Source organism: Carassius gibelio, chromosome B7 (assembly GCF_023724105.1).
Source record: "Carassius gibelio isolate Cgi1373 ecotype wild population from Czech Republic chromosome B7, carGib1.2-hapl.c, whole genome shotgun sequence".
Classification (NCBI taxonomy): domain Eukaryota; kingdom Metazoa; phylum Chordata; class Actinopteri; order Cypriniformes; family Cyprinidae; genus Carassius; species Carassius gibelio.
In genome coordinates, this window is record NC_068402.1 from 41,716,292 (window position 1) to 41,729,854 (window position 13,563).

The following is a 13,563-nucleotide window of genomic DNA, read 5'->3' on the forward strand; positions in this document are numbered from 1 at the left end:
CGTATAACACTTGAGGTTGCTCATTGTTTGCTCCCTAATCATGCAGATTTTTGCTACATGCTATGAGTAGTATTGTATGGTAAGAAAGTTAGTTTTCCCTAACCAGGAAATTAACATTCTTAGAATTGACAGATAGTTGACACCGAAAGGTAAAGTCAAAACTTACAGCAGATCTAAATATTTATAACTTATCATAACTAGTTATGATTATTCATATTTCCCCCTTGAGCTGATTCGTAACAATGAGTATCTGAAAAAAGGTTGTCCTGCTCCACTTCACAATTGCAGAGGGAAAGGAGAGTTTTATAATGACAGGACACGCATTTATACAACATAACAATGCATCATACAGTAGGTCATTACGTTATTTATGCATCATTGCACATGCGCAGTCCTTTCAGTTTTGTGGTTCAATTCGATCGAATGTTAACATTTACTCTCAATTGTATTAGAAGAGGAATAAACTACCCCCTTCAATCCGATCGATATTTAATTCCAATTGAGCTCAATCTGATTGATTAAGATGTTTATATGATATGAAGGCTTTTCAGTCCAATTGAGCTGTCAATCCGATTACAAATTTTTAGTTTGATTGTAAACACAGCCACTAACATTCTTTATCAGCAAAGGTGTCCTCCTTAAGCTGCTGCTGAGTCAGGCGTGCATATTTCATAGTGAACGATCTGTCCCCATCACTGTCGCTAAGAAAGGTGACACACATCCGTAAAACAGAGGATTAATCAGGGTTTCCGCTATGTTCCTGTCCACCGTTTCTTAATTATTGCCGCCTGCCACAGCTTCAGAGTTGGGTCGTGGCAGACGCAGGCTGACGCACAATAATAATTTACTGGTCACCATTACTTCCACGTTCTCACTACATGCTGTTCTGTTGATAAAAACACAAATGATGATGGTGCTGCCACTGACGTTTACACTTTCTGTCTGTGTATTATGTGCTACTATGACTCCTGATGCAGGGGTCCTATGAGGAGGAGCCTGTAGCTGCCTCAATTGTGGCTGTAGCGGTGACCATAGTGATCAAATACCATCGTCTATGACTGAGCTGGTGATTTTTCTGGACTGAAAAATTGGACTGCATAACTGACACATAAATGCAATGAAGAGACAAAAAACAATCACCTCCTTTTTTCAAAAGCCAAACAGTGTTAAGTATCCTATTCCTGTTGACTTTCCAAGATGTGGCAGATTAGGTTTGTTATTGGAATAGCTAGTCTGACAATAATGACTAGAAGGCTTTTTCACTTGGCAAACACAGCAAAATGTGGAGACCATGACTATTTTTCTTGGATTTGCCATGCTAAATTAGGCATAACATTATCATCTAATCCCATGCACTGTATTGCACTGAAGTGGACCGAGGTATATTTACTAGCATGTAAGCCACTATAAAAATAATTATAATATATAATATAATTATGATAATTATTATATAAGTAAATTTGTGCAGTGCAAGGTTTATGCAAACAACAAATAAAGGCATACATAGACTTTTTGTCATCCTCTTACAGCTGTCATCCTCTTATAGCTGTGAAATCCTTTTTTTTTTTTTTTTTTTTGTACAGAGGATATAGATCATGTTTACAAAATCATGTTTATTCCTTTTTATGGTCTTAAATTATGGGCTATGGAAAACATGGATGTTTAGTTCTTTATTACTCACACATCATTTGAAAGAGCTATTTCTAAACCATAAATTGCTTGTAATTAGCACTTAAATAGTTTTTTTTAGTTATTCTTAAATAATTACCAACTTTAGTAGTTTTAGCCGAAATTCTCAGGAAAATGTTGTATTTCATATCGTTGTAAATTTCTAGTGGGGTATAGAGAGTTAACTGAAATTATAAGATTTAAATTTATAATAATTTAATGTTAACATTGTCCTCCTGGCCTGCAGGCAATATCTGATGACAGCAAGGCAGGCTCTAGTCAGTCAAGTGAGGAACTGCCGGAGGGCAGCCACAGTAGAAAAAAGACAGCATGAAAAAGGAGACAGAAGAAGCAGGGACAGAACAAGGAGGGACAGGAGGCAACACAGAGGGAGAGGATGTTGACATGATAACGACATATACAAAGCCAAATCAACCTGACCCTAAAGTTTTGCAAAAACAAAAAAGTGATGAAAGACCGGACACTGACATTCCAAAAATCATGGTATGAGAAGTATCCCTGGCTGCACGTTATTATGGGTATTGATGGTGTTCTGTGTTTTCACTGCTTTAAATACTTTAAGACAGGGAAACCAGCACAAGCCAAGAGTATAAACCCAGCTTTTGTCAGTACTGGATTTAAAAACTGGAAAAAAGCATGTGAATAATTTTCCATGCATGAGAAATCAGTCGGTCAACTGCTGCATATGAAAACAGACCAGTTACTACACAGTTGAGCAGTGCAGTCAGAACACAACAGGCAGAAAACAGAGCTAACCTCTTAAATATAATAGGGGGCGAGATGTTTCTGGCAAGGCAGGGATTGGCCTCTAGGGGGCATGAAAATCATCAAGGTGTTACCTTGAGCAACTTTTAAAATACAAAGCTGAAGATTATCAATCATTTACTAGGTGGTTATCTGCAAAGAGTGGGGTGCACACATCTTGGGATAGTCAAAATGAGCGTATAAATTTGATGAGTTCATCAATTATCAGGGCAATTACAGCTTTGATCCGATCCCTACTAGTGTGGCAGTATTAGATTATTATGGATGGGACAAGGGATATCTCTGGTGTTGAGCAGGAGGCACTGTGCCTACGTTATATTGACACTGATTTGCTGGTGCACGAAGACTTTATACGCTTACAACTTCTACAACAGATGAAAACCTTTGTTGAGACTAAAATTGCCAATATCTGGCCTCAGAGGTCAGGCATATGATGGGGCTTCAAATATGGCTGAAAAATACTCAGGTGCCCAGGATGTTATTCGGCAAGAACAGCCACTAGCACCATATATACATTGTGAGGCACACTGTGTTAATTTAGTTACACAACAGGCTTGGTCAGCGTCCAATGTTGTGCGAAATGCACTTGACTGGTTACATGAGTTTGGCACATTTTTTGGGCACTTTGGTAAGCTGAAAGACAAGTTTAAAACCATTGTTGCAGCTGAAGGGGAAGGGCCAGCCCTTTCCTTTAGGCCTTTATGTCCCACTAGGTGGACTGTACGCTCACCCACTATCCGTGCTGTTCTCAGCCAATATGGGATGGTACTAAATGCACTAGATGAGATGGCTGCAAGTAATTCTGAATCTACAAGCCAGGTAGAGGGCTTATGTTCGACTGCAGTATTCGACTGCAAACGGGTAATGTTGTACTCTGACTTCTGCTTGCTTTAGATGTGATCAGTGAACTAGAGGTTCTAAACGCCTCTCTCCAGAAAAACACTCAGACAGAGGAGGGCATGCTCTCTGCAGTCTCTTTAGTCCAAGGCAGCTTGAAATCCAAAAGAAACACTGAACACTGAGACAATCTTTAAGGAGGCAGGAGACAGGTGTAACAATCTGTCTATAGAGCCCATTGTTTCATGACGCACACATAGGCCCCCTAAGAGATCTTCTCGACAGGCTCCTGCATACACACCTGGATTCGCTGTGGATTTTTACAAAGTATAGTTATAACATGTCCTTGACACAGTAGATATACAAATTACTGAGAGGTTTATGCAACCAGGCATTTAAACTTTAAAAGAACTGGAAAACTCACTCCTGACTCCCATTACAAATGATGCAGCAGTTATCCTGAACTGAATGAGGAAGACTTTGGTATAAAAGATCGTATTTACACATGTTTGAGTCCGCAGATGCCGACGTGATAACAACCTCCACCCTCCCCACCACCAACAGGATGGTCTTGTCCTTACCTTCCAGGGGGGTCGGCTGCGCCCCTGCCTTCATCTTCAGGCAGGAAATGCAGGTCCGCTACCCTCGGATTACGAACCATGGATGGGGCCTTCCGCAAAAAAAATGTATAATCATGCTTGCTGATTTCTCAATAAAAGTATGCTTCGTACATCATTTTATCTCCCGAGTCTTTCTGGTAGAAGTATGGTGCAATCAATAAAAGACAAAACAGCAGCAAAGTCAAGTCAGGTCAAGTCACCCTTATTTATATAGCGCTTTAAAAAAAATACATTGCGTCAAAGCAACTGAACAACATTCATTAGGAAAACAGTGTCTCAATAATGCAAAATGATAGTTAAAGGCAGTTCATCATTGAATTCAGTGATGTCATCTCTGTTCAGTTAAATAGTGTCTCTGCATTTAATTGCAATCAAGTAAACGATATCGCTGTAGATGAAGTGACCCCAACTGAGCAAGCCAGAGGCGACAGTGGCAAGGAACCAAAACTCCATCGGTGACAGAATGTAGAAAAAAACCTTGGGAGAAACCAGGCTCAGTTGGGGGGCCAGTTCTCCTCTGACCAGACGAAACCAGTAGTTCAATTCCATGCTGCAGCAAAGTCAGATTGTGCAGAAGAATCATCTGTTTCCTGTGGTCTTGTCCAGGTGGTCATCTGAGACAAGGACTTTACAGGTGATCTGTATCTGGGGCTCCAGTTGTCCTGGTCTTGGCTGTCTTTCAGGGCAGTAGAGGTCCTTTCTAGGTGCCGATCCACCATCTGGTCTGGATACGTACTGGATCCGGGCGACTGCAGTGACCCTCTGATCTGGATACAGACTGGATCTGGTGGCCACGGTGACCTCGGAATAAGAGAGAAACAGACAAATATTACCGTAGATGCCATTCTTCAAATGATGTAGCAAGTACATAGGGTGTTATGTGAAGTGTTTCCGGTTCCGGTTTACCTAATTAATGCAGCCTAAAAATCCTTTAACGGATTTGGATATTAAAAGCATATTAGTATGTTATGTGTAAACCAGGTTAAAGAGATGGGTCTTTAATCTAGATTTAAACTGCAAGAGTGTGTCTGCCTCCTGAACAATGTTAGGTAGGTTATTCCAGAGTTTAGGCACCAAATAGGAAAAGGATCTGCCGCCCGCAGTTGATTTTGATATTCTAGGTATTATCAAATTGCCCGAGTTTTGAGAACGTAGCAGACATAGAGGATTATAATGTAAAAGGAGCTCATTAAATACTGAGGTGCTAAACCATTCAGGGGTTTATAAGTAATAAGCAATATTTTAAAATCTATATGATGTTTGATAGGGAGCCAGTGCAGTGTTGACAGGACCGGGCTAATATGGTCATATTTCCTGGTTCTAGTAAGAACTCTTGCTGCTGCATTTTGGACTAGCTGTAGTTTGTTTACTAAGCGTGCAGAACAACCACCCAATAAAGCATTACAATAATCTAACCTTGAGGTCATAAATGCATGGAATAACATTTCTGCATCTGACATTGAGAGCATAGGCCGTAATTTAGATATATTTTTGAGATGAAAAAAAATGCAGTTTTACAAATGCTAGAAACATGGCTTTCTAAGGAAAGATTGCGATGAAATAGCCCACCTAGGTTCCTAACTGATGACGAAGAAATGACAGAGCAACCATCAAGTCTTAGACAGTGTTCTAGGTTATTACAAGGAGAGTTTTTAGGTCCTATAATTAACACCTCTCAAAGTTCAAACTCTCATTCATGTACCAGTACGGAAGAACTACTTTCCTGTCCCAAATGGGGATGATGCCTTTCTCTCCTACTCCCTCGAGTTGTGTAGCAGGTGGTCTGGCTCCGGCATGGCTTGGCAGTGTTCCGTCCAATAAGGAATCAGTAAAAAGTCCTCAGCAAAAGCAGCTATAGTGAGTGCAAGACCATCAGCATCAAGCAATGGATTAGGAGAGGAAGAAAAAGAATGTCCCTTTCTAGGAATACTTGCGTTCATTGTTTACTCATATCTTCAATCGATCGTGCAATTTGCCAGCCGCGGAGTACCCGTATAGGGAAAGGAGATCAGCATCCGGATCATCCTTCATGGTAAGTTTCTGTCCCTTTTATAGATCTGTGAGTTTATAATTGTGATGATCGGGAGGTGTAGCAGCTACTCACTCAATGGGGACCACCTGTAGTAGTCCATTACATACCACACCCACAGTAGGCTTCCAACAAGACAATATCAACAACACACATGCTCATTATAAACACATCAAACGTGCTCAATATCTTACACACAGACACTGCATGAAGGATCTCACTAAAAGTGAAATAAAAACATACAAATTACAAAAGGAGCCATATTATCCCTCAACCCAATCTATATTTAGCAGATTAAAGCATATTAAAAACATGGTAGCGATCAACCATGACACAAAAAACTCAATGGCATTGCTGTGTGCCATATTCACCAAGAGAGGCTTGACAGACTGGACAGACAAGAAATTGCCCAGCAGTATGTTCACCGTAATGAAAGGAGGAGAGATGTTTTTGGGTCCTTCAATGAGTAAATTTATTTGGCTGCACTAGATGGAATTTCTAATCCTCTGTATACTTACTTATTTTTATTTATTTTATTATATTTATGTTTTGTGTATTTTTTGTACATAGGTTCTTTGCTTTTTTTGTTCATAATGATAGAATGTATATGCTGAGATAAGCAAATGTTTAAATAAAACATATTTTGCAGAAGGCATTAAGTTTTGGTGGGTGTTTGGTATACTAGACACATAACAGTTTGATCATGCATTGCTAGTGTTAATCAGGTAGGCCTTTGTTTACCTTTGTCCATCGTTGTTTATCCATGATTTCAAATTAGAATCCCCCAATGGCTTTTCAGTGCAAACCATTAGCCTAAACTACTTGAGCGCCAGTTAATGCCCAAATACGCAAAATAACTTATTGAGTTGAAATCAATTGCTGACAGCTTGTTCCCCCCCAATTAAAAAAATCCCATCTGCGCCCCTGGCTGGAGTACCTCTTGTTCATGAGCCTTTATTCTCTCATTTAGCATGGCATTCTGGATGTCTGAAAATCCTTGCCTTGGAGATCTACTTGCTGCACTGTGCCTTGATCTAGAGGTAGTATTTGAAGTAATTGAGTACCTGATGACAGGGATTTGGAAGAATGTCTAAATCGCCTGTGTAATGGTGGGGTGTCAACTGGAGGTGCTGGATGTAGGTGTAACCAAGCGATAGCCAATGAACTTGATTCCGACTATGCCACCGGGGTTTAATACCTACGGAAATAATTAAACACAAGTTCTATAACTAGTAAAATGAAGAACAGACGTAACCTCCAAGTAAAACACTTTATATTTATCATTTATAACCATGTAAAAAGAGAATCACAATTGTAAGATGTCTAGACTTAAGTCATATATTATAATCATAACCCACAATTCTTGAATGAAAGATCAACCAAGCCTGCGGGAAGAAGAGAAAAGGTCACTGGGCCAAGGACCCACAACCTCAAGAGCACACACACCACACGTGCATTGACGTGCACCAACCAATAAATTTAAAAAGGTGTAGTGAATAATGCAAATAACTCTATGCTTTCAAATCAATACCCATGCAGTGCAGATAACCTCACGCCACATGCAGTAAAGGAAAGTCCCAGATGAACAAGAGGAAAATACTCCCACGCAGGCTGGCTCCTAGAATATAGAAAAATGGGTTAAAAACTTTCCTTTTCTCCACACATCATATAACATAATAACATAAGAAATAACTTCGAAACAAATATATGACCATCAATTTAAAACTTATATGAAAATAAATAAATAAATCATAAGCAAAACAACAGGGCCTAGACATCAGAGGTCCATATGCATACAACTCCACAAAGGAAGATCTGTCAAACAGAAAAACATAAACAAATGCAAAACAACTTTATTAATCTTTAACTAACTAACTAAATAAACAATATAAAATCAACACAAATCAAACACCTGTCACGGTGCAAATCTAACACAGCACAGCAAAACAATCCTTTATTATATCAGCCAATATTTATACATAAATATTATTACTATAACATACCTAACCATCTAACACAAACACGTACCTTTGCTGTAATCCAAAAATGGACTAGAAATGCTGCATAAAAGAATTGAATAAAACAATGCGTGATACAGCTCGTTGCTATAGGCGAAACAGAACTGCTGTTTTTATTTTATCATCGGAAAGTCTCTTATGCTCACCATCAGTTTATTGTCAAGATTCATGGCCGTAGCCAGGGTTTGAAAATGAGTGAGGTCCAGGCCAGGATTTAAAATTGTTTTATTATAATAACCCCTACAAATACAACTCATTATACAGGAGATAAAAGGGTGTTCTTGGGTCTGGTGGACCTGTTGAGGTTTTGGGATTTTAATTCAACAAAATTAACAAATTATATATGAAAATGTTTACTTCATCCCAATAGAGTGGCGGGAACTATGATGTCACTTTGTAGGTGTATCGGCTCTTATCATCCCTTTCAATACTTCACTCGTACTGCGTCGAAGACGCATATGGGAAAAACTATTTTTTTTCTCCTGAACTGAAGCCTTATTCAATCACGCAGTGAAACTGCATGGCCATTGGATCGTGCAGAGTTATTAAAACAAACCAATGGCTTGGCAGTGGGGCTGCACGAACCTATGGCAGCGAAGCCCACCAAAGCCCGCCAAAATGGGCGGAGAATCTGGCTATATATTGGCCGCTTCGCCACAGGAATTCAGGTTACTTCGACTGAAGCAACGACTGAGTTGTGCAGCCATTTTAGCATGGCAAGGAACGCAGTACTTCACACAGAAAGTACCCTAGCATGAAGAGCCGGGATGTCTAGATTATAAAATCTAGCAAATGTGGACGGTGAGTTCCAACCAGCCGCCGCACAAATTTCTGCGATAGTCACACCACTAGACCATGCCCAGGACGAAGACACTGCTCTCGTCAAATGGGCTCTTACTCCAATTGGGCTTTGCAGGCCCAGAGAAGAGTAGGCTAGTTGGATTGCATCAACAATCCACTTTGAAAGCCTTTGCTTTGAGACCGGTAACCCTCTGGTGTGGTTTCCAAAGCATATGAAGAGCTGCTCTGATCGCCTTATTTGCGCAGAACGCTCTATGTAGACTTTTAGAGCCCTCACTGGGCAAAGCAGATTCAGCCCTGGATCATCCTCTGTATTTTGTAATGCAGAGAGAGTGACCACTTGTGCTCTAAAAGGTGTGTAGAGCACCTTTGGCACATAGCCATGCCTCCGTTTTCACGACGACCCTCGAGTCGTTGCTTGCAAGTGCTTGCAAATCGCCCACACACTTAACAGACGCTAGTGCCAACAGCAGAGCAGTCTTTAGCGACAGGGCCTTAAGGCCTATGGACTGTAGTTCAAAGGGGGCCCCTTTTAGGGCTCTCAGTACCGTGGGCAGGTCCCACGAATTGACGGTGGGAGGGCAAGGCGGATGAAGCCTTCTGGCACCTCTCATAAATCGGACAACAAAGTCATTTCAGCCCACCGACTGGCCTGCTATAAGGGCGTGTGATGCCACTATAGTTGCTACGTAGACCTTGAGCGTGGAGGGGGATCATCCCTTCTCCAAGAGCTCTTGCAAAAATGACAGTATCACTGATACGTCACAGGAGGTCGGGTTTTCAACATGGTCTGAGCACCATGTGGAGAACACAGACCATTTGGAGGCATAGAGGCGTCATGTAGATGGAGCTCTAGCCTGTGAAATTGTGTCTAGCACACACTCAGGGAGTACCGTGCCGTACCGTGTAAACGTGCGAGGCGCCAGAAACAGCCAAACGGGGAAGACCTTGTATTGGTAAGCCACGCCCTCGAAGGCAAATCTCAAGAACGGCCTGTGACGGGGGGCTATTTGGATGTGAAAGTAAGTGTCTTTCAGATCCAGCGAAAAGAACCAATCCCCTGAGCGTATTTGTGAGAGGATTTGTTTCAACCTGATCATTCTGAAGCGCTGTCTCATGAGGGCACGGTTCAGATGTCTTATATCGAGGATGGGGCGCAGCCCGCCATCCTCCTTGGGAACTAGGAAGTAACGGCTGTAAAACCCTGAGTCGCGGTGTGCTGGGGGAACGATTTCTATAGCTCCCTTCACCAGCAGATTTTCCACTTTGGCACGAAGAACATGAGCGTTCTCGATGTGGACCGAAGTGGTGACCACCTCGTGAAAGCGTGGTGGTCGTCGTGCGAACTGAAGGGAATAGCCGTGTTTTATTATTCCCATGACCCAATCTGATACCCCGGGAATGGCTTGCCATTGTGAGGCCCGGATGGACAGGGGTTGTATTAACTCGAATGTTTGTCCGCCGTGGGGTGGTTATGTGAGTGTTATGTGAGGAAAACTGCTTTTTTTGTGAAGGAGTGTGTTTTTTATTTTGTGCACTATAACAGCGCTTTGCTGTCTGGGCGCTAAAAAGAGCCCATTGTTTGTAGCAAGAACTACTTCGTCGACACCTGGAGATGGAGGGCAAAACACACGGGGCAGTTTGGGGGGTGGTCCAGCCGCAGCGAGACTTAGTCCCCTCCTCTTTCTTTCCTGTAGATCAGGATGACGGCAGCGGCGCAGGGTCCAGCACTATCTTGGGCCGGGGTCCCATACGTTTAGGGAACTGATACCGTCTGGTGGCCAAGTGAGAACGGTGTCGAGGCTCGGGTTTCACAGGCTGGGCCGCGGTGGTAGCAGTGGGCGCTTGCTTGGGAGGCTGACGAGTCGGCACCTGTCTGTGGCGACTGGCAGCAGCAGATGAAGCGCCTTTTGCAAGGAAGTGTCGCATCGCCTGGGACGACTTCTGCAGCTCTGTGAAGCGTTCAGCGAACCCCTCTATCACCAGACCAAAGAGGCCACTGGGGGAGATCGGTGCATCCAGGAACTGGGCTCTGTCAGCATCCTTGATCTCCGTGAGGTTAAGCCACAAGTGGCGCTCCAGGACTACCAGGTTAGTCATCGAGCGCCCAACAGCCTGGGCAGTGCTCTTGATAGCACGTAGTGCTAAGTCTGTTGCACTTCTCAGCTCCCTGTGCCTGGCAACATCCGGGCCAGACTCATCAGTGGCAGTGAGAAGTTTGGCCTAGAAGACTTGCAGCACTGCCATGGAGTGGAGTGCCGCGGCTGCTTGCCCTGCCGATGAGTAGGCACACCCGGCGAGCGCCGACGTCGTACTGCAGGGTTTGGACGGATGGTTGGGCTTGGCTTTCCATCCAATAGCTGCTGGCGGGTAGAAATGCACGGCCACAGACTCGTCCAGCAGCGGCAATCGCTCGTATCCTCTTTCTTCAGAGCCATCAATTGAGGTGAGGGCAGATGAAGATGAAGTACGCAAGCGCGCTGAGTAGGGAGCGTGCCACGATTTTGTGAGCTTGTCGTGGACCTCCGGGAAGAACGGGGCGGTTTGCTGACGAGGGGCTTGCTGGCGCCCCGGCAGAAACCATTCATCCAGATGGCTACGGGCTGGTTCCTCTGGAGGAAACCATTCCAGACCCAGCTCATCCACTGTCCTGGAGAACGCGGATAAGCTCGGCGTCCATCCCAAGTTTCGAGCGGCTGGGTTCAGACAACATCGAGGGGGCGGGGTCCGGCGAGCCCGACAGCTCCTCAGCATCTGAAGCAGCTAGAGACATGCTGTCCTCTAGCAGTTCCTCCTCAGTCCCTCCAAACAAAACCAGATCACTCGCGGCAGCAGAGGAACACTGGTCTGGCTGTACAAAGAGGACTGGGGAATCCCCTCTGGGCGGAGAAAACGAGGCACGCGGGGGCTGAGCCGGCCCAGTCTTCAGTGTCACATGATCTTTTTCATATACTGATTTGCTTCTCGGGAACCATTGCTGATTATCACAAATCAGTGCATTTACATGCACCTAATCGCATTATGGCCGCTATGATCAAAGTGTGCATCTGCTCATGACCTACATGAATGATGTGAATCACACCTGCAGTTAACTTACTACGGTCGTTAGTTCCACTGAACTCTATTGGTAATGATGGAACTTGTGACAATAGTTGGTTTTGGGAAATGCACCCCATATTAGAAATGATGGGGAAGAAAACTTTGCATTTCTGGAGAGTACATTTTTTTCTTCATGATTATTTTATAAATACAAAGTTCAAAATATTGAAAAAAAAAATTAATTAAAAATATTAAAATTACGAAAGTATTTTCTACCACTTTTCAATTTTATGCATCCTTGCTTACTGTAGTGTAGACAAAAATAATGGACAGCACAACACTGATAATAATCAGAAAATCATCATATTAGAATGATTTCTGAAGATCATGTGACACTGAAGACTGGAGTAATTAATGCTGAAAATATAGCTGTGCATTATAGAAATAAATTATACTTTTAAAATATATTTAAAACTTTTGACCAGCTGTGTAAATTGCTACATTTAAATGAAAACACAATTTGTAATAAACAATGCACACATTCTCAAAGATCTTTTTGGTGATTAATTCCTTCCCTCACAGCTGTCTTCTTCAGTCGTTCCCAAACCTCCTTGTTTTTAATCTTTCACTCAAATCTACAGAAACAAACAAATCATTTTATAGACAATTTGAATAAGTCACGAATTGCAATAGTTATATAATCACAATACTCAATTATATATATAATTCTAAATATATATTAGATTGAATCAGTGTATCATCCCAACATAGTTACTAAAGTCAAAACAATGAAACTCTCAGCACACAATAACTGAGATTTAAAAATGTTAAAAGAAAAGGTTCAAAATATTGCACACATATAATACCCTTGGTGTTTTGAACATTTCTATGATTAATGCTACACGCTGTGACTCTGTGTTGCTTCAAGTGCATCATTCTGCACACTGGTTGTGTTTAAGCTCTACACGCTGTATAGGAGCCATACCCTTTCGTATTATAATACATTAGCACAATGAAAGATTATTAAGCCTTTTTGTTCTGTCCCATCTACCACATGTTGCTGCCTTCATTACTGAGCTATACTGTGGCAGGGGGGCGTGGTTTAGCGAAGTCTGCAGCGGGAGAGAGAATCAGGAGACAAATGGTAAGTGACTGGTTTGGGGGGAAACTCACTACACTGGTGCTGACATCCGGGAAAGGAAGGAGTGCCGCCGCCATGCAGAGCTCGTCCTCCACGCCATTTGCGGAAGTCATCTCATCCCTCGCGGCCCTGCACCAAGAGTAACATCAGGCCCTGCTTGACTTGAGAACTGATCAGGAGCGACGGTTCCACACCATCCTACAAGCCCAGCAGGAGGACCGCGAGAGGTTCCGGAGCTGGATTGACCGGGAGGTTCGCGCCGAGGCCACGGGACCACCCACGGTTCCCATTCATTTACCCCTCCACAAAATGGGACCGCAGGATGACCCGGAAGTGTTCCTGGAACTTTTTGAAAAGTCAGCAGAAGCGTGCGGCTGGCCCCACGACCAATGGCCAGTACGCCTGATCCCCCTGCTCTCGGGCGAGTCCCAGGTGGCCGCACAACAGCTACCGGTGGCGAACCTCCCGGTCTTCGACGACCTGAAGAGGGCCATCATTCAGCGGGTTGGCCTGTCCCCAGAGCAACATCGCCAGAGGTTCTGTTCAATGGACCCAGGGGAATCCGGTCGGCCCTTCGCGATGGCCCAGCAGCTCCGGGACTCCTGCCGCAAGTGGCTACTCACC

At 43.3% G+C, this 13,563-nt stretch overlaps 1 protein-coding gene across 1 annotated transcript in view; it reads right to left on the minus strand.

Moving 5' to 3' along the window:
• Window positions 1–4,527: 4,527 nt before the first annotated feature.
• Window positions 4,528–13,563, minus strand: part of LOC127962353 (uncharacterized) — a 195,492-nt gene continuing 186,456 nt past the window's right edge. Inside the window, exon 2 of the transcript XR_008154567.1 lies at window positions 4,528–4,712. The gene's annotated coding sequence lies outside the window, so the exon portion shown is untranslated. The remainder of the gene's footprint in view (window positions 4,713–13,563) is intronic.